This window comes from Panthera leo, chromosome A2 (genome assembly GCF_018350215.1).
Source record: "Panthera leo isolate Ple1 chromosome A2, P.leo_Ple1_pat1.1, whole genome shotgun sequence".
NCBI classification, from domain to species: domain Eukaryota; kingdom Metazoa; phylum Chordata; class Mammalia; order Carnivora; family Felidae; genus Panthera; species Panthera leo.
This window is the reverse complement of record NC_056680.1, coordinates 159,032,523-159,054,774: the sequence shown is the minus strand read 5'-3', so window position 1 is coordinate 159,054,774 and position 22,252 is coordinate 159,032,523. Positions and strand designations below refer to the sequence as shown.

At 41.6% G+C, this 22,252-nt stretch overlaps 1 protein-coding gene across 1 annotated transcript in view; it reads right to left on the bottom strand.

Annotated features, from left to right (window-relative positions):
- The window catches only part of CNTNAP2 (contactin associated protein 2), a 1,228,588-nt gene that overhangs the window by 943,725 nt on the left and 262,611 nt on the right, over nt 1-22,252 (bottom strand). The window lies entirely within an intron of this gene.

The following is a 22,252-nucleotide window of genomic DNA, read 5'->3' as shown; positions in this document are numbered from 1 at the left end:
TTGGGCCCTAATGAGTGTGGTAACTGTTGGAGCTGGGTGAGTTTCATGTCTATAACATTTTGATTAGCGATCATGTCCACTGTGAAAAGACTTCTGCACAGGGGGCTCCTGCACCTGCCACTGTGAATCTCATCTGCTTGCACCTGGGCTGTTACCTAGTAGGAAACCAAAGGGTCTGCCTCCTCCACATGGGGTCAGACAGCTGAGAGAGCCGATGCAGGGCCTCTCACTGAAAGGGGCACCTGATGTCACCTCTCTGGCAAGTCGGCTTCCTGTTCAATAGATATCTGAGGAAGCTGCTGCCAAACGTGACCCCTGATCGCCTTCTCAGTCTCAATGCTTAATTAGACCCCAAAAGACTCCGCGGTGGGTATTGTATGCTGTAATTAGTCACATTTCCTGGTAACCTAAGCAACCCACCATGCCGTGGAAACTATTTTTTCAAGAGAGACCAATGATTTTTTTTTTTTTTTTTTGCGTGTGTGTGTGTGTGTGTTTTGGTCCAAACCAAAGCCTTTTCCATTCTCTTCATACCCGAGTGTTTTGATACTTCTCAGTGTCCCATCTTTCATGAAATTCTGTCTTCCTTGGGCCTCATGCTTCTTCTCTTTTTCTCCCATCCTCTCGAATCAATCTTCTGTTTCCATGCCTGATTTCTTTCCTCTCTTTCATTTCCTACGAACACTAAATTCTCTAGGAACTGGTCCTGGAGTTTTTTCTGTAGAGTCTCCACTCACAGTCCATCAATCCTAGGACCTGTTTGTGAGGTCTCCACCTTCACGCTGCTCTCCCGTCTCTTACCAGGACATACTCTCATTTGGCTTTGTTGCTGTTGGCCCAGGGACAAGGTGGCCATCATCTGTCCCATTTCCCACCGCTCTCCCCAAACAGGTAGAGACATCACCATCTCCACGAAGCGCACCTTCAAACGTCACCGAGGAGGCTTCAGACCCAGGACGCGTTTCTGACACTCTTTCTCCGCTCCTGTAATTTTACGTGGTCAGTCATCACGTCCGCTCTCCCCTTTCAGATTTATTTCTACCGCCCTTCCTCTTTAGTCTCATTACCACCACTTAATCCAGGTCATTACTCCATGACTCCAGTGCCTTTTAATATCCCGTACACGCTATCACATTTGTCATCCCTAACACACTTACCATGCCATGGTTTTATGCTCAGTGACCTATGCTAATATGACGAAGGGAACCGTAATGTTTTATGTCCCTAGACCAATGCAAGCCCCCTTCAAATGGAGTTATCAACACCCTTCAAATAGCCCTTTAAAATTTTACAGTCTAAAAACAACAAGGTCCATCTCTCTCTCTCGTGATCAGGATCAGGTCTCATTTTCTCTGTCTAGATCTAGACCACCAACCAGAGAACTTGACATTTTGGTGTGTGAAGGAAGCAAGATGTGACCCTTGCCCACCTACCAGCTGGTGAGCATCTCTTTTATCCTTACTCCGATGTGACGTATATAAAAAACAAATTTTAATACTTAAATGTGGATTGTATGACGCTATTTTTTTTAAAAAGCCCATGTGACACATCCTTTTCCCTGTTTAAATACAGACAGAGTTTCACCCATCGTTTATATGCAAATGGAATGAAAAGTGGTCTTATTATAAAACGTATCATGACATTATTCTTTATTTTCTGGCAAGCCATGAAAACTTTATTCACCTCAAGAGTTATAAAATTCTAGAATAAGTGCAAAATTAAACCTAATTAACATTCATTTAAAAAGATGTATAGCACCCAAAGCCTACAATATATAGTATTCAACACTGTAGGCAAACACAGGCGCTGAAAAAGGCAACTAATCAAACAGGTGAAGCCCAGATTGCCGTGGAAATTTAATACGCCTAAATAAATAAACACATAAATAAGCAGAATTCACCTTACTCGGCAGAGGAGCATTATCTATGCACGCTCCTCTTTTGTTGCAGGTTTTTCTCATCGTAATTTTATGTCTACATTGTTCACATGTGATGCCAATATATAATTGTAATTATAATTTAAAAATAAAGGCAATTCTGTGCTCCTTCCCCTTTCTGAGCAAGATAATTATATTTCTTCGGAATATAAATTGCCACCATTTTTAGAGTTAGAAATTCTTCAAAGAACAATTAAGTCTTTGCTGAAACATGAAATAGAAGATAGTTCTGGAGAAGATTACAGCGTTTCAATTCAGTGCTTCCAATGAGAATAAAAAAAAATTGGCTTAACTGTTGCCCAAAGTCAATACCTCAGATTCTAAGATGGCAGGCTGTGTATTTTGAATAAGCTTATATATATTCAGCAATATAAGCAAGCTTTGTAAACGACCAAGTTATTCAAGTGAGTCAAATGTTTATCTCCTCTACATAATCGAAAATAAGAAAAATCATATGGTTGTAATATTAAACACGATGCACTTTTAAGTAAAAGTTGAAAGCATTTCTTATTTTTTTTTACAGGAAGAATGAATGGAAAAACAAATGGTTTTAGTTCTTAGAATACGGGGATAAAACGTCCTTGTAGTTCTACACTATTATCTGGTTCAAAATCCTGATTTTTACGGTATAACTTTTAGAGGAGAATTTCATTTCCACCCTGGTGCTTACCTATACGTTTGTCCTGTCTGTCCCTGTAATACTTCGGAGGCGTCAGACCGACGTGTTGTCGTCACTGTGACTAGTGGACTGCAAGCCGCCTTATAAGAAAGCTATAGAATCTTCTATCAGAGGAAGAGAGCGGCTGCTGCAGCCTCTGGTGACCGGAGGAGGGTCTTCCGAAAGCGAAAATACGTTTCTACAGAGTCACACTGGGGTCGAGCAGGGCCCCACGGCCTGACTCCTCTTACAAGAAAGGCGCGGAGGAGGGAAGGCACACGCACCCGGACACGCCCCGGCCCCACATGAAAGCGATAAATAGCCCCGGGGTCAGCCGGAGGTCAAGAACTCGGAGATGCGTGAGGTTAAAAGGGCGGACACCGGCGCCAGGGTCGAGCCAGGGTCGCGGGGACCAACGCCGTCTCCCCTACGTCCTGCGCGGCTGGGGCAAGAACCGGAAAGCCCGGGCCCCCCGGTGACGAGAAAGGGTCCTTCCGCCCCAGGAGGTCAAGGCCTGCCAGCGGGCCGGGCGCCAGCGCGGTGCTCGACGGGAGACCCCCTGCGAAAAGGACACGCTCAGGGACGCGGCATCGGGACGCCGCCCCCCGGTCAAGCGTGGAGACTCAGGGCTGGTCCCGGCCGCGGGCACGGTGTTCGCGGGGCCCTGTGGTGTCCCGCTGCCCCGACGTGAGGCCCCTCCCCCTCGAGCTCTGCCTGGAACAGCAGGGTCCCGCCACGGGGCCTCTGGACGTGACGAGAGGGCGCGGTCGGCAGCAGCCTCCTACCTGCTGGTTGTCGCCAGCACACCTGCTCCTTATTCTCCGTTAGCCTTCAGGGCTCCCCGGTTCCCCGGCCTCCCCGTGGACCCTTCCCTGCTTGTACTGCCTGAGCCGGTGATTCCCTTTAAGGCCTCAAGAAAACGGCAGGAGCTCTAACACATCAGGGCAGTGATGTCTTCTGTGCTGTGCTGTCCCCTTGTTCTCTTGGGAATAATGTAGAGAACCAACAAGCTGATGGCCGCACGGACGTGGCCAGGGGCCCCTCCCTCATGTGTCAGAAGAGGAGCCTCTGGGTCCCTTTCTCTGGCACCTTCTGGAATAACCAAGGCGAATCGCAGATTCACGCCCATCTCAGATCCGGTGGAGAGGCTCGGTCTGGGACTGCCGGCTGTCCTGCCGATGGACAAGCGGCCGCGTGGGCAGTGAGCCCACAGTACAGTACAAGGAAATGACCTAGCTTCGATGACCTGAACTGTTGATTCCTTCCCACTGGGGCTCTTCGAAGTTCAGCTTCTTGAAAGTTAACCATGTCATCTGACCCCTGACAAGGCCCCACCTGACAGCTGGAGAATCAAGCAGAATGACCGCAGATCAGTTAGTGACGAGTTTACGGACACGGTCTCTAGAGGCAGCCTTCCTGAGTTCAAATCCACTTACCAGCTGTTGACCCCGGGCTAGTTATTTAACCCGTCTCTGTTCTATCATCTGCAAAATGGAGATAATAATTGTACCTACCTCACCGAGTAATCACGTAGACTGAGTTAGTTTTTGCAGATGCATGGGACAGGCATAATACATGGCAGGAACCGTATAAGCGTTTGATAAATGACAGAATAAAAACATCTACCATGGGCTTGGTATTGTGGTCGGTATTGGAATCCGAGGATAAAGAATTATATCTTCTATTACCTTTCCCCCCTCAATTTTTTTTTTTTTTTTTTTAACAGAGCACGAGTGGAGAGGGGGCAGAGGAAGAGAGAGAATCTAGACAGGCTCCACACTCATTATAGAGCCTGATTCGGGGCTTGATCTTACAACCCTGGGATCATGACTTGAGCCTAAATCAAGAGTCACCCAGGTGCCCCATTACCTTTTGCTTTTTTAATGCATAATGTTGATTAGTCGGCCATAGATCTTAGAAGACTCTAAAGAGATAATTATTTTTTTCCTAGACTTATTCTTTGATTTGGGTAAGAAATTATTTTCTCTACTTGAGAGGAAGCAATTGAGATCCAGAAAGTTTAAATTACTTGCTAAAACTGACAAAGGGGGGAAAAAAGGAACTCCGTGAAAAAGGATGAAATTAGAAACTGAGAAAACAGTGCTCCCAAACCTGTTGTGAGATAGAATATTTTTGCAAGATGCCATTCACAGCCCACCCTGAAAAATCATTAGGGCCGCCCCTGGTAAGTCTCTGAGTAGTCTTCTAGCATATTTTTATGGTATTTCGAGAGCCTTTCTGGGAATGTAGGGTTACCCACTCAGCTGGCTGTCAGTTTTGGAACTTGCCTACACCTTTAATCCACTTTATGGCTAGCCTAAGAATCTTTATTGCTCTCTTTTTCACTTCCAAAATGTTTTTACATTATATTCGGTTTACTCAGCAAGCTCTCTTTAAGCAGCTTGTTTGAAATAAAACGGTGATGTAGGCTCATAACCATTTTATCTGAGAAGTTTGTCTTTAAGTTTTCCCAACACAATACAGCGCTCCTTCCTACAGTTCTAATCGTTCTTACTCCCTGCTGCTTTTTATTAATCCTAAAACTCCCACATGCATTGGAATTGGAGGAATACTAGGAATCGGCTGGGCTGACTTTGTTAATTGAAAACATCTGCAGCCTCTCAGCCACCTCTACGGAGACTCCAAGAGAACTCTGGTTCTCTGAATGTGTCCTGAACAAGCAGCCGTTACTTATCCTTTCTATGGGCCAAAATTTACAGAGTTTGTTTATAGGGGAAAATGTTTTTCTTACTTGCAGAAAGTTAATTTATTTTCACCTTACCTGCTAGGCTCCAGACACAAAAGAAAGTAATAGGAATTTTTTTTTTTTATTCCTTCCTTCTTTTATGTGTTTATTTAAAACAAAGTAGCCCAAGGTTGGAAAGGGAGAAGCCCAGAGAAAACGTGGGACAGCCCGTGGTTCTCAGACCTTAGCTTACACCAGAATTACCTGGAAGGTTTGTTAAAACTCAGATTACTGGGCTCCACCCCGGAGTGTCTGATCCTGTAAATTGAGACTGAAGTCTGAGAATCTGCATCGCTAATAAGTTTCCTGGTGGTGCAGATGATGCCAATCAAGGAATCGCACGTGGGAAAAACTATCTCAATGGCAAATTCTTTTTTGATCATGACCTTCAGACTTGACACACCTTTCCTTTCCTTCTCCAAGCCCCAAAGCTTTCCTCACCCTGGGAGAGCAGGAGTGGACTCAGACTGATAATCCCAACCCACAAGGTTGGGAGACAACCCCACTGGAGGAGAGGATGCTGAGTGAATAGAGTTAAAGGGACGTCGGGGAGCATATAAGCGAAGTTTCCTGGAGTATTTCAGTGGGAAGTTTCCTGGCAGAATCAGGTTCTCACCCTGAGAAGCCACTTCTGAATCTCCACCAACTGGTGCTTTTGTGCGGGTTGGATTGGACCCATTTAAACTGGAGAAAAGGATTAGTTGAGCGTTCTTCATGACTCTCAGGAAAGGTCAAGGCACCTGACCCTATTTGAGCTGCAGCACTTTTCTCCAAGGGAAGGAGTGAGGAGACTGAGACATCCGTGTGTGGCCCCAAATTCTCACTGGTGTTCCCCAACATCCAGCTCCCCTGCCCCACCTCCCCACAGCCCCCCTCCATAGACACAGGGGGAGGGAAAGGAGTGCAGTCTGCCTGTCATAAGCATCCCTTCTCCCCGTTGCTTAATTCCTGGAGGTGGAATATATCCAAAACTGTCCTCCCAAAGTTTCTCCTGGTTACAGGTTATTCGGGAAACAAATTTACTTTTACAAATACACCTCATTCTCAAACCCAATACATGCAACACTTATTAACATCTTGGAGTTGTTTTTATCAGGGTGCCCAGCCTCAGCTGGTGGTCATAAACCTCGCATGGGGAGCTTTTACAAACCGCAAGGCCAGGACCCAGCCTTGGACCTACATCATCAGGATCTGGAGGTTGTGGTCTCTCAGAACTGCTGAGGTCTCCAGGTGATTCGAGTGGGCCTCTACGGGTGAAAAACAGCCCTGTTTCAATCAAAGAGCCAGCTACATCTCTGAGGGCTGGGCTCCTTTGATTAGGGTAGTGAGGAAATACCTGGTTTAGGGGCAGGGAAGCTGCATGAGGGTGCTGCGTGCAGAGGGAGAGACAAGACTGGGGAGTGGGAGAGCTTTCGAGAAAAGGAGCCGCCGTCACAGATCAGGAAACTTCCCTGAGAAACATCCAAAGTCACCAGTGGCCTCAATCACGATCTGCTGAGTAAAGACTGAAAACCTCAGCTGTCCCAAGTTGGCTGTATTTCCAGCCCAGCTCTGACTCTGCAGTGCAGTGAGGGAGAGACTGAAGGTAAGTGCTTGAAACTCACCTCCAATGTCTTCCTTTCTTATAGGGCCAAGTTTATGCTATTCAAAACGTTGCCCTAAGTATGGCTTTGTTGTAATTAGGAGACTGTCATTGGGGACTCAAAGGCATCAGACTTAGAGGATGCCCTCCAGAGAAGACAGTGGTTATTTCGCTCAAGATGAGGGTTTTCTTTCTTTTTTTCTTCCTTCCTTTCTTTCTCTTAACTTTACTAAGAGAGTTGTTGTTTGAATTTCTCCTGGAGGGGAACAGCATTGATGGTAATATTGATCAGTTGTGCTTTTTACATGGTGAATAGAACACAAATTTGAAATATCTGGCTAAAAATCTTTGCTTATTCGTGGACATAAGAATATAAAACTCAGCGGCCCACATAGTGAATGAGCCCTACATCTGTAGGCATAAAAGAAGCGATTTCTTTTCTAAAGACATTCTCCTGTTTAGCTGCTTTTTAGCTAGTTGACCCAAAGAGTCGCCTGAAAATTTCTAGAAAAATGGGCTAAAATAGGGTGAGCCCAAGTGTTTTCCTTAGTCTGTACAAACCCTTCATTCACAGACTTGGCTTTGTATTTTCAAGTAATTAAGTTGGGCAGAATTCTCCGTTGCTGTCTGGTATTTGGAAAGTGTGCATGCCTATGTGAGTTTGTGTATTTTCCCCCAGTTCTTAAGTACAAAGCATTTCTTTCTTTCCCACAAAGAACAGGTGGATCATCAAGGTCAGGATTATTTCAAAGTAACCTCCCTGTGCTTAATCATGACTCATAAGCCACTCGGTTCCTTTATATTAACAAAGTGCTTTCAGAGCCTTCTTTAAATTCCTGCTCTTTCTTTGTGCCTGTTTTCAAGATGGGTGAAGGGGGCTAAAAAGTCCAAACTCTAGGCTATACAATAAGTCACGGCGATATAAACACAACTTGGGGACCACATTTAATATGGAGTGGACTTTTTAATATCCCTTTGACATTATTAGGTGAAACATCCATATTCCAAATAATGCTTGGCCTAAAGGTCTTAGTACATATTTATGAATGCATGAAAAATGGCTGAAGAAGGAAGGAATGAATACCCATAGAATATGTTTTAAGTGAGGAAAATCACAGACAGGAAAGTACAGGAGTTGGGGAGAAAGAATAAGAGTAGAAATTGAATAGTGATCAAGGCCAATATGGCATCACAGGTGTGCTATTCTCATCGACTGTTTTTTTTTTTTAATTTTTTTTAACGTTTATTTATTTTTGAGACAGAGAGAGACAGAGCATGAACAGGGGAGGGGCAGAGAGAGAGGCAGACACAGAACCTGAAACAGGCTCCAGGCTCTGAGCAGTCAGCCCAGAGCCCGACGTGGGGCTCGAACTCACAAACTGTGAGATCATGACCTGAGCCGAAGTCGGACGCTTAACCGACCAAGCCACCCAGGTGCCCCTCTCATCGACTGTTTTGATAGGCGTTATAGTTCATCCTTGTCAGCTGCCAAGGAGACAAATTGATTGTATTCCTTAGAAATCATCCTGCAAACAACAAAGCGTATCTAGTGTCCTACGGAAAGCAACTTTATTCATTTAAATTACCAAGAATTCTGACAAGAGAGGAGACAAAATTCAAAGAACAAGACATTATATTTTAATGTAAAAAAAAATAGATCTAGAAAATATTCCTAGCTGGATTATCAATTTCTCATGGGTATTGCTACAATTCTTGTATATTTGGTACAGGGCCTACCAGACTCAGGATGAAATGTACACAGAGCAAGAATAGGGAAACATAGCAAATTTAGTAGAGAGAATGTGTCATTGAGCTTAGCAGTGGGGGATACAGCTGGAAATGAAGACCGGGGCCAAAGGGTAAGGGTCTTGGGAGAGAATGGTAGGTAAAGAATTTAGATTTATTAAATCAAAAGTGGAATCCCCACCACCAACCGCTGTGAATGAGAAAATGGGGTTGATGAGAAATGGTCACAGAAATAAACCGTCAATTATCTTCATCAATAGGACATACCTTTTTTTTTCCTTTGAGGAAAATAAACTATAATCACAAATTATTATTTTGATCGGTTCTTGGTGCCAATAGTCACACTGTTAAATTTGTAAAAACCTTTGCCTGTGACATGGCCCTTTGAGCACTGAAGAACTTCAGATGTTTTTATTTATAAAAGGATATGTTAACCAGAGAATGACGCTATGAGATAAATGTACAAAATTTCTTGGCATTGGTTGATAGGCTATTATGTTTCTCATAACATTAAGATCTTTATAAATTCCTTATTGGCAAGAAACCACCAGGGACACCGCTAAAAATCAGGAAATAAGCAATAAGGCCTCTAGATTCAACAAAAAGATTTAATAAACTTGACTCAGACGTGAGCTCCTGAGCTACCCACTCTTTGCATTTATTTTTCCCATATAAAATTACCTTTTTTTAAAAAAACATTTTTAATCTTTTTTTTTTTTTTTTTCTATTTGAGAGACAGAGAGACAGAATGCAAGTGGGGGAGGAGCAGAGAGCAAGAGCGGGAGACACAAAATCCAAAACAGGCTCCAGGCTCTGAGCTGTCAGCACAGAGCCGAACACAGGCTCAAACTCCTGAACTGTGAGATGATGACCTGAGCCACCCAGGTGCTCCCAAATTCATCTTTTTTTTTAAAACCTAAAACCTCCACTTCTAGATGATAAGCATAACTTAGAAAATTAGTAGATCATGTGGTTGAGAACTGGGTGATGATCCTGGGGTCGGGGTCAGGGTCAGGGGGAGGAGGGAGATGAGGCATGTAGGTTCACATAACCTGGCACTCAACAGGAAGATGCAAAAACAGATCAGACCAAAAGAATGCATTTTACAAGGTCAAAAGAATGTATATGTGTACAAATGTATATAATCACAAGTTCATGATAAAATGATAAATATTCATCAGTGTGTTCTACTTAAGGAGATCTAGAAGAATACACTCTTTCAGAAAACCTTCTGCAAGATTTCTTCAAAATTTGCTTTAAAAGCTTTTGCTTTTATAGGGACAAAAGTATGTTACCTAGGAAAATCATTTTTTGATAAAGCCAGGTAACCCAATAGCATATCGCATTTAAAAGCATAATACTAATATATATAACCTCTTTCCTTTGAATATTTGGATTTTTTTTTTAAATTAGGAAATAACTGTGGGGAAAGATTGCCATCTATTTAGTGCCTAAAATCCACCTTACCACAGGATGGATTGATTGACACAAGATGTTAAATTTATTACTCTCAGCAAGCCTGTTAGATAAGGAATATAATCCCAATTGTTAAAGATAATAAAACTGATACTTAGAAAGTCACTTCATCTGTCACAAATGAAGCAGCCAGAACTTCATTCAGATGTATTCTTTTTCATTGTGGTATGATTACATAACAGTGCGTTAGGAGTTAAAATAGGAACATAGCTTAAAAAATAGAACGGGTTGATGATGGAGAATATCCTATAAATGATGGGGGGGGGGGGCTTAAGGTGAAGGAGGGGGGTTGTCATTTTGTATTCTGGAGGAAGGCAGAGTGGATCCAATTAAGGGTTGGTTAGGTCAATACACAGAGATAATTCCACTTCTGTTTTTAATGAATCTGGTGAAATGAACATGGAGGATACTGACAGAAGAGAGTAAGTCAAGGAATAAATGGTAAATGGAAACATCTGAAGTTTGTACTTGATCCAAAGAGTGCGAAGGGAAATCCAGGGCCTGGGGAGCAACACAATCAAGATGTCCGTCTTTAAAAAACAGGGGCGCCTGGGCGGCTCGGTCCATTCAGCATCCAACTCTTGATTTTGGCTCAGGTCAAAATCTCGGGATCTCACACTTTGTGGGATCGAGCCCGGCATAGGGCTCTGTGCTGGATAGGGTGGGGCCTGCTTGGGATTCTCTCTCTCCCTCTCTCTGTCTGCCCCTCCCCTGCTCTCTCTCTCTCCTTCAAAATAAACCTTTTAAAAATTTTTAAAAATAAAAATAAAAAATACATAAAAATTTGACAGTAGTGTGTAAAATGACCTTGGAGGGATGAAAACTGGAAAATCACCAGTTACATGAGGAGTAATCTTTCTATCACTGTGCCATAGACTGGAGGAAATGTACAGAAAGATTTTACTTTGAAGAAGAAATTCATAATGGAAGTTACAGAACTGACTGCATATAAAGAAGAAAAGAGGCGCATTATTTCTTCCAGAATTCTGGGTGTGTAGAATAGAGCAGTAACATTTTCCTTAGATAGTCTGAACTAGGCAAAGAGAATGTACAATGGCGATCCTGTGTTTTTAAAATCCTGTTTGAGTATTCTTTAAATAAACTTGTGCCATTCAGGGAAGATACAATAGTAATGAAAACTTTGGAATCCTTCTTTTTCACAAAAAAAGAATATTGGTAAAAGTAAAAATGAACTAGGAAAAAAAAAAGAACCAGGTGTTGAAAAATGATGGAGTTGACTGCATTATAAGGAGGCAGGGTCAACAAAGAAAAATAGTCTTAAAGCAGCTGATCAAGCAGAACACTAGGAAATTCAAATCAAGAGAATGGTTGGCCTTTTTGCAGGTTACAAGAAAAATAAAAACACCTGAGAACTCAGGTTTTACATCAGTCTGTTCTGTTTCAAAAAGTTGTATCCATAATTAGAGATGAGATTGGGCTTGCTAGGTAGAGCACATAAAAAGGCAGGAAACCAAGTTAAATTTGAACTGTATAAGACATACATATACTAAGTACACTAAGTATAGCACTGCTGTTTATCTGAAATTCAAATCTAACTGGGCATCTTGTATTTTATCTGACAATTCTAAATCAGATTCACCAAGATTTTATTTCAGTGGTTTTCACACTGTAACAGAAAGTTGTGAAGACAGAGGACAACCAAAAAAGTTCAGATACACAGGAAGAAGAAAAAAAATATATAATCTCTATGAGAAGATATAATTAGAGTTTGCATCTAGGATTGGACCAGAGGTCCCACCGATTTGGTATAAAGATCAGAGGCAGAATGGCCCAGAATTCCAGTGATGAGAAAGTTAGGCTTATCCTTACCTTAAAGACCAAGGGTCTGACTCTCAGAGGAGACTTTATGTAAAGATTGAGTTGGTTCATCCTTCTACTTTGAAGCAACATCTGCTTCTAATTATTGAGCCAAATCCCAACAGCTCACGACAACCTTGAGGGTCTCAGGTACACATCTTACCCTACTTGAAAGGGCTGGGCATTCTCCCTGCGTTAAGCTATTTATTCAACAAAACCAACGGACGGTGAGCCATTACTTGGGCAAAAACTCAAACAGAAGACAGCAAAACAAGAGTGGCACCTCTTCCCCACCCCCGGTCCCCACAAAAAATAAGTGCATACAGGCAAATACGCTCAACTAGGTTTTCTTTGTGGCACCAAAAATCTGTTGAAATGACATGGAACGTAATGTGGGAATCGTGCCCTTCTACATGTAATTTTAAGTATTTTGTTTTTGTTTTCTTTTACAAATATATAATTAGGGAGATGTTAGGACAGGAAACACGATGTCGATACTTTGCCGCTAGCCAAAGCGAACATGCGCTAAGAGCTACTGAATGCTATAGCTGGGTAATTGCAGGCTCCGGCAGTGAAAATGCTTAATATAACGAGAAAGGGAACCTGCAAAGAGAGCTCAAGCACCGCAGAGGAAGCTCGGTGCTGAGTCAAATGTAGGTAATATGAAATTACAGTAACTAATTAACTTAATTGTTTGCTCCAAAATTGGAAGGGAAAATGCCTGGGGCTTGGGAGGGGAGGCAAAGAAATGACCATATTTTCTTTATGCAAAGGTACAGTGAGCCAATGGTCTTGTTTGTTGACCTCTTACCCTGTGACAAGTCTACTTGTATTTGTTCATTGACAAGACGCTATAAAATAAGTACTACTATTGTCCTGATTTTATAGATGAAGAAATTGAGACACAAATTTCTGAAGCCTTTCCAAAAATCTCTTGGCGAGAGAGTGGTGGAGATGAAATAAAAATAAAGCCAGGCTTGGAGCTCACACCTGCCATATTGCCACTTCACTCACATTGTGCAAAATGCTTTCAATTACTGAAAAGAGAATGAGGGTATCTATTAAAAGTATGGAGTGTTGTAGTTTCATACAAAATGACATCATATTAATGGTTTGGGGTTTTACAACATATTTTGTTCTGTTTAATAACATAACTTCTCAAAACAGTAATGAAAACCTTAAACATTTATTCAGAATTCATTCAAATATACTGTACATCATAAACACAATCCTTTTTGTAGGCAGTTTCTACGTCTACTGTGTTCAGGGGCTATTGACTAACATGTATGCGCAATCATCAATACCTACTGATAAGGTGGCCAAGGTTGAAATATAAACTCAACAAACCTACTAAAACACTTTTGGGGTATTTTCATCAATGTGGAGTACCAATATATAGTATCCCATCTACTAATCCAGATTCTTTGATAAGCTCTTTGTTCCCCCTTTGATAAGCTCTTAAGATTTCTTTATATCTATGAAATTACCAACTTTCTCATGTTTTTTTTGAATTGGATGGTAAATGGATTGTTTGTTTGTATATTAAACTGCACTAAATTATAACCACTCTTAAAGATAGCTGCTCTAAATTTCATGGTTTACCCTTAGGCAAAACTTAATAGTGACTATTGAAACAGCAATAAGTGCAAGGCTGAGAAGTTATCCTTCTACTCTAAAGCATAAACTTAGTAGACTGAATAACACTTTTACAGCACTTGTTATTAACTTGGAGAGAATTAATAGCCGAATTTATATCTGGGAACAGAGGAAAGGGCTATAAATGGTTAATAAAAGGAAATGTCTGAGAGCTTGAATTTGCCTATGTTTACTAGAAAAAAAATCCAAATGAAAGAATTGTAGATAGGGTTGAAGTTCAAAGATCTAGTATGGCCGTATACTCAGCTATCTCGGGCACAGACAAGAGCTAAAATGTATTCTCAATAGGAAAATTAAGCAGAGGACTTTAATATTTATTGATTCACAAGTAAAAGAAAAACAAAATGAAAACTTTGATGGCATTCCATTGAAACCAACACTAAAGCTGCTTCCTGCTTCGTTGAGATTAAGATGACTGTTAAGAAAGCATTTACGCAATGAGAGAATAGGGCAGGAGAGTGTGTGTGTACCTGTAGGTGTATGAAGTTTGACTTACACATCTTGTGACAATCAAAATTGAGTACAAGGCCTTCATCAGCACTTCCCTCTGGAGTTTAGATTTCTAGACTTTATATATAAACTTTTTATTGATTTTTTTTTTTTTTAGGTAAGTTGAGTGTTTAGAACCTGAATGAATGTGTGCTAGAGTGTTCTAATGAACAAGGAGAATCATAACTCATACTTTGTGAAGTGTTCAATAATGTTTGTGTTTTAGTAATAGTTTATAGGGATGCATAATTCCCACCATTAGGTTCTTGTACAAATTTAATTGTACAACATTCTTTGCTTGTACAACAGTGGCAGTAGTTACGTCTATATGCCCATAATAAACCCAATCATTACAGACTGTGTTCCATGCCAGTCTAGAATAGGAGTGGTTAATGTACAGGTGAACAGACATAATCCTTGGCCATAAGTTTGGAACCTGCATTCTGTTGGAAAGGAAGACACTCAAAGAAGTGTTTATAATACAAAGTGAAAGGAGCTGCAGTGGAGTTGTATATACGGTATGTTGGAGAGCACTATGGATGGAAAGCCCAGGTCCGGCCAGAGAAGACAGGAGCGAGTACTTGAACTAGTTATAGAAGATAGGGATCTCTGGGCATGTGCAGACATTTGGAAATCTAGAATCTGTTATGCTAGAATACAACTGAAGAGGTGAAGACGAGGGTAAGTGACCTAGGAGGAGGCTAGAGAGGCAGACAGGAAAAGACCAAAGTATCATGTCCTGTAACAATCTGAATGGTGTGGATTTTACCTGAAGCCTTTGAAGAATTTGGGGTGGGTAATCCCAGGGAGGGGTTTAGTTAAGTCATTCTTTCAGCAGTATGGAAGGTGGAAGAAGTGATTTAGAACGCTGACAGTGAAGACGATAGGAAGTTGAGCTGAAAGAACCGAATTAATTGTTTAGATGTTGGGGGTAAGGGAATATGAGAGCTCAAATGTAAGTGCCATGTCTCGTGTATCAAATGAAAGTGACACAGCCTACCTTAGTAGGCGAAAGTGTTGACAGGTTCTCTAACTCCAAGCAGAAGAAAATAAAAATCATTTCTAGAAAAAACAATTCAGGTAACCAAGACTCTCACAAGTTAAAAGAAAGCACTCAGGATCAAAAGGTCACCACACGAAAGAACGTGACAGTGACTTGCAAGTCTGTAAAAACAACAAGCAAACTTTATAGATTCCAATGATATTGGAATTATCAGATACAGACTATTAAGTGCATGAAATAAAGAAAGAAACATTCTTTTTTTAATACTGAACAAGCTCAAAATTACTGAATCAAAAATTCAGTGAATGACAAAGACCCGAGTAGGAACAATTACATAGAGATGAGCCAGACACAGGGAATCAGAGTCTGAGCAAGTTAAAGAGGTGCCCCCATGCGGGAATGGCTTGACCTAGAAAGTCAGAGACTGGTTAAGGTGAAGTGTGTGTCCCTGCCGACAGAGGAGCTGCCTGGTGTTGGGTATTAGTCTGAGAGAAGTGGGCAAGGACACAGCAGTACTGACGGGAAACTGGGGATTAAACATATTGAAGACCACGGTAGCCCGGGTTCTTCTACTTGGAGAAAGGAGTACAATCATGGCAAAGTAGAAAACTAGAAGGAACCCTATGGTGTTTGGAGTATTGGTGTGAATTTGTGGTCTTCCGTATATAAAAACAGAGAAGGAAATATTGATGTGAAAGTGTCTCAATGTATCTGCTTACTTACCACACATATATTCCTTCCCTCTGTCCACTGAGATGTGGGAGCAGAAAAACCATGATAGTAATGGGCACATCTAACATCCAGATCATGGCTTCTAAAAAAAAAAATTCTCCACTAAAAGGAACAAAGACTTCCTGGAGAAAAGACGGAAAGAACAAGAACCCAGTCTGGGGTAGGTAAAGTATACAATGATCTAGGAACATCTGTTTGTGGCAGAAAGCAGGGAACTACTCAAAACATAGTGGGACTATGATTAAAGGACACAGGCACCAGCCTGAAAGTGCCCCAGTGGCCAAATCTGGAACAGATGGAACATAAAAAGTGGGGGGGAAAAAAGGCAACGCATTTTAACCCATTAAATAAAATAGGACACCATTAATCTATACGGAGAAAAGTAAATAAATGGAAGATTTTATGAGGAGAGGACACTTATCGGTTTCAAAGACCCTCCACAAGATACTCACTAATCATAAAAGACAAAGGTTAGTGACAGAGGAGAAAGTCTTTCCACATTAGAGAAGCCTGGTACACACTGCCTTAATCGGATAATCTAAATCCTGGGCTGGTGTAAGGCTGTGTATCATCAAAACAGCACAACCTCAAAAAAAAAAAAAAATAAATAAATAAATAAAAAAAAAAAAAAAAAAAAAGAAAAAAAACAGCACAACCTCTCTCGAGCGATGTTCCTGCCAAAGATGCACAAATTGAAGCAAACCTCACTAGACAAACTCAAATTCCGGTAAATTCTACAAAATAAACAGATACCACTCTTTAAAACATCAAAGCCCCGGAAGTCAAAGAAAGGCTGAGGAAATCTTCCAGACTGAAGGAAACCAAATATAAATGAAACTCAAATGGGATCTGAGGAGGGGGAAATAATGAAATAATGTTAATTTCATGGTTTTGATGGTTGTATCGTGTATGTAGGAGACTGCCTGTGTCTGTGGAAAGCACACGCTAAAGGGTTTGGGGATGATGGGAATCAAGTTGTCAACTTTCAAATGACTCAGAAAAAAAAAAAAAGTGAATTCTTCCGTATTGATAGCTTCTGGTAAGCTTGAAATGGTTTGAAAATGAAATGACTAAAACATTATTTTGATTTCTTCCTGAGTGTTACTTTTTACTGTGGAGATCTCCTAGTATTTATCATGCTAATTTGTGTTTTGCATTTCTAAGATACAAATATAATATGCAATATTTCCTACAGATTTTTAAAGCATATTCTGGAAAACAGAAGTATTTAAAAATAATCTTTTCATAAAAAATTTAAGGAGGGGGTGCCTGGATGGCACAGTTAGTTAAGCAACCAATTTTGGCTCAGGTCATGATCTCGCGGTTTGTGAGTTCGAGCCCCGAATCAGGCTCTGTGCTGACAGCTCGGAGCCTGGAGCCTGCTTGGGATTCTGTGTCTCCCTCTCTCTCTGCCCCTCCCCTGCTCGCACTCTGTCCCTATTCGAAAATAAACATTAAATTTTTTTTAACTACAAGGAAATCTAAATCCTAAGCAAATTTAGCAACTAATTGCTATTCTGTAAACAGGAGTAAATGTGATGAGAACTTATAGCCATTTAATAAAAATGATTAAAGAAAAGTTATTAGTAATTATACCTATATTAAATATTTTCCCTGACTTCAAATTTTTATTCAATTTTTTTATATAGGACAATTTTTTTCAAGAGGTCTCTGAATGGGATCTCTGTCTAAGCTTTTAAAAACAAGTTATATATCTGTATGAGCCTGTAACAATTCCTTTTGGGTGGAACAGACGTGATCATGAGGTTGCTCCAACTTTTTTCTCTCTTCACGCTTTTTCAGTCAATAGTTCACAGTTGTCTCCCTATAATTTGAAATAAATTTAAAGATTCCTCACTGGAATCTTAGCGCAAAATCATTAAAGCAAGTTTGCAGAGAATAAGTTTTTTCTCTGTCGATCGTGTTTTAGAGGAGTATCTAAGATTTAATTATGTGGCATTAAAATAGAAAGTCAAGATGGCATCAAATGTTAAGAGAATAAACACGAAGCCGTTCTGCTGGCGTAGGGAGCAGCCAGGCTGAGTTAGCAGGGAGCAGGCAGTCATGAACGCAGGCAGCCTGCTTCATGGAGGAAATAGGGGACGTACGTTAACCCAGCCAACATGGTCATAGGAGGTTTCTCTCTAGGGTAGGACTGTGGATGGTTCTATTCTTTTCCTTCCTGCTTATTTCAAGGGTTTGTGTGTGTTTCTTTATAAAGATACCTCACTGACTTTATAACGGAATAGCTCTCTGAAAATAGAACGAGTAATCTTGTTGAAGGAATATACAAATGTTCCTTAAACCTGGTTCGTTTTCTCTGGTCAGCAGCAATCTGGAAGGTCCAATATCCAGCCATAGATGGTATCACAACACGGCCTGGCTGATTGGTTCATCGATACAGAACGCGAACTGTTTTCCTTAATGCTGATTTTTTTAGGCTACCTGAAAACTGAATCAGGTAGCCACAGGGCATATGCTTGGGTTTACTTGCCAGTAACAGATCGCATAACAATCGAGGTAATTTCAACAGTTGCTATTCAGAGAAACAAAAACGTGAAAGTTTAAGTCCTTTTGATGTCTTGAACCCAAAATAAACTCGCTAAATAAAGGCCAAGGTAAGAGGCGTCAGATTTCTTCAAAAGTCTGTTCTTCATTTGCCATTTGGCAAATGTATAAAATAACAGAATCATTGCATGTCAATATTTTTAAAAAATTGTAAACAACATCTGAGTAACTATATTTTCACATGAAGCTTAGTGATTTGTACACAGAAGCGCTGCTAACTCCCCTGCATCTTTTAGGATAATTTCTCTCCAATACTTTGGACACTGTTTTGAAGTTCTAGAATACACAGCATTAATAAGGCCAGGGAGAGATGTTCCACTATTTTCTTTCAAGCCTGAGTAGCGTTTATTTTTACTTTATCATATTGAGGTTTCCGTTCTAACCTGCATTCATTTACATCAGCAGAGAAGATAAAAAACAATCTTCCTTCGCAAGTTTATATGGTGCCTTTGTCTATCTAGACAAAAACATATTTTAAATGCAGTGGTGAGTGGGGAAGTATTGATCACTACCATGGGCTTCCTGCTAAGCCTGAGTAAAACACTGTCCACAAATGAATGGCCTTTTCCACCAAGTTCATTTGAAACCTGTCACTGTGTTTGCGCTAATATTTGTGGATACCGATTGAAACTCCCTATAAGTCAGAGTCTAGACGTTGCGTTTTGGTTTGTGCAAACACTTTATTTTTGTCAGGTCAGTTTTTACTGCGGCTCACTTAGAGATAGAGCGTTTCGAAGTCGACCACCCAGCTGCTCAACTGCCAAAATCATAAAATGCTTTCATAGATTCAAAAGCAAAGGATTTTGAAACAGTTACTGGCACTTTGTTTGGTTTTTTTTTAATGTTTATTTTAGAGAGAGAGAGAGAGAGACAGTGATGGAGCCTGGGAGCGAGTGGGGGAGGGACAGGGAGGGAGACACAGAACCCGAAGCAGGCTCCAGGCTCTGAGCTGTCAGCACAGAGTCTGACATGGGATTCAAACCCATGACTGCGAGATCATGACCTGAGCCCAAGTCGGACACTTCACCGACTGAAGGACCCAGTGGCAGCTTTTTTAAGACCGCTGAATTCATTCTGGAAGCCGAGCTATCCCAGCCTGAGTGGCAGGGCCCGGGCTGTGGATGGATTGGTCACTGCAAGGTGGCCCGCCGACAGTGAAGCTTCTTGTCCTCCCGCTTTTAGGTGATTTGGCCTTATTAAAGTACCTGGGGTATTGTCTGTTGGGGAATTGCCCTCGGCAGGCCCCCTGGGAAAAGAACCACTAGGGAAGAAGATAAGGCTCCGCAAGAAATTGTGCGGCCTTACGTTTAGCCCTTGCCATCCCCTATGGAGACTCCTCTACTTACAGGAAGGATAGCCTCATGCAGTTGCCAGCAAAGAGGGCCTGTAAGGAGAGACACATGGATTTGAAAGCCCCACTCCGGCAACTAAGGAGTGTATCTCTGGGCACAGGTGACTTCAACCCCTAGGCCCACCCGGCCCCCCGGAGGCATTCCAGAGGATGACTGAACCTAGTCGGTGAAGCTACAGAATGGTTCATTGGTTCCTAGGTGCATTGTCTCTCTGAGAATGTATGAGGCATGGGTTTCTAAGGCTTTTTCGGTCCCTTCCTGGCACCTCGGACCAAGGCAGACACATTGCTCTTCTGGCCTCATGTGGTTAGGAGGTCATGTCCCTGTAACTGTTCCACTTGAGGTGTTGAGAAATGGAGGGCCTTTCACGAGAACAGCAAAGCAAATGCTTTGTAGATTATAGATACACGCAGATGCATAAATGGAATAATGTAAGAAATTAATCAATAATCAAAGGGTATGCGGGAAAATCAGGGGAAAATCACCATGTTATTTCTTAAAGGTTGATTAAACATAGGAACGTTTTCAAAATTAGGTAATGTTAGAAAAACATAGATGACGTATGCTACGAGGAAATCACTAGCAAATAGAATGCCACATTTATTACAACAAATCGGCCGGTTCAACACACTGCTCTTGTCTGTGTCCATTTTTATTTTAGTTTTAGTTTTTTTATTTTGGTTTTTTGTTTTTTAGTTTTTTACTTTAGTTTTGTTTTATTTTCTCCGATGCCGTGCATCCTTCGGGAACCCCTGGACCTGTTGGAGCTGGACTCCGGCAAATTCAAGCTGTTTCTTGTACTTGAGCAAAGCTATGACTCCCAGTTCACAAATGAATGAGCTCATTTACAAACTGGAGCTGCTATAGTCCCCGTCAGACATAAGGGAAAGAATGAATTTTGCGTGCCTTAAATGGGCTACATTCAGCCAGAGACATATTTTTCCCAGGGTTATATGTGCGTGATAGAACTGAGGAGGCTCTAATTAGTCTCTTTTCTAAGAAGGAAAATAGACTTCGAAACCCTGGAAATGCTTCATTTTAAGTTTACTAAAATTGTATGGCTAGAGATTTAGTTAGATAGTAGCTTGTATCTAAATGTGGATGCTCCTGTGAAGGCTAAGAGACGAGGCTTTCTCATCTGTTGATAAGACCAACTGTTCCTAAAGGCCAGCTTCTCTTCTATATTGAACCCTATCTCCCCCACTTGGTCAAGGAACTTTCTCCTGTAATTTCATCCCTTTATCCCCCATTATAAATCATTTTCCTCTTCGTTAATTCATGTCCATTATCATACAAGCACGTTTGTATTTAAAAAAAAAAAAACTTGGGGCACCTGGGAGGCTCAGTTGGTTAAGTGTCCGACTTCGACTCAGGTCATGATCTCGAGGTTTGTGAGATCGAGCCCCGCGTCGGGCTCCGTGCTGACAGCTCGGAGCCTGGAGCCTGCTTCGGATTCTGTGTCTCCCTCGCTCTCTTCCCCTCCCCCACTCATGCTCTGTCTCTCTCTTTCTCAAAAATAAACATTAAATTTTTTAAAAAAGAAAAAACTTAAACCATGCCCCCTCTCCAGCTATATTGCCCCATTTTTCTACTCCCTTTGGCAGCAAAAATCAGTTTAAACAAATCTCTGCTCAATGATTCCAATTATTTTCCTTTTATTCTTTCTTGAAACTCCTCTGAACAGGCACAGCAGGACATCTTGTATCACAGCCACGTGGGACCTGCTGTTGCTAAAATGTAGCAGCCACTTTTCAGTCGCCACCTGTCGGGACCCATCAGCAGCATCTGACCTACAGTTCCTTGAATCCATTCTGTCAGAGGCATCTAGGACCCCGGCCCTTCGCTATTCCTTCCTCTACTTCCCCTCTCACCGGCCCCTTCACATTAGAGTATAAATAAAGAGCAGTCCTTGGACCCCATCCCTTTTTCCTCCTGCTCTCAGTAATCATGTCCAGTCCCACAACTTGTCTGTGTTGAGGACTCTCCTTGTATCTCTAGCTCTGCTGACTCTCCAACTCCACACCTGTCCATTCAGCATCTCCCCTGGGATAACTAACCCCTCTCAAATCCAGCAGGCCTAATGAATTCCTGATGCTGACCCCAAACTTGTTCTGCTTTAATTTTTTTTTGCCATTTCTATCAGCATCTCTCACCTTTCACATCCTTGAAAACCTCTGCATCATACACGGCCGTCACTTTCTCCCCTGACTACCATCCATCTGTTACCAAGTCCCTTTCAGAATCCGGTTCCTTCCACTTTGGCCCTACCAAAGACATCACCCGGACATTTATAGTAAGTTCCTAATCGGTTTGCCTGTTTCTGCCTACCTTCCCTATAGTCTGTTTCCAATACAGCAGTTAGAGTGAATCTTTTAAAATCGCAAGTCCCAGGCAGCTCTTCCTGCCCATGGGTCCTGTCTCTGTGCCTTAATAAAGTCACCTTTTTGCAGCAAAAATAAATAAATAAAATCACAAGTCCTCCCATTTCCT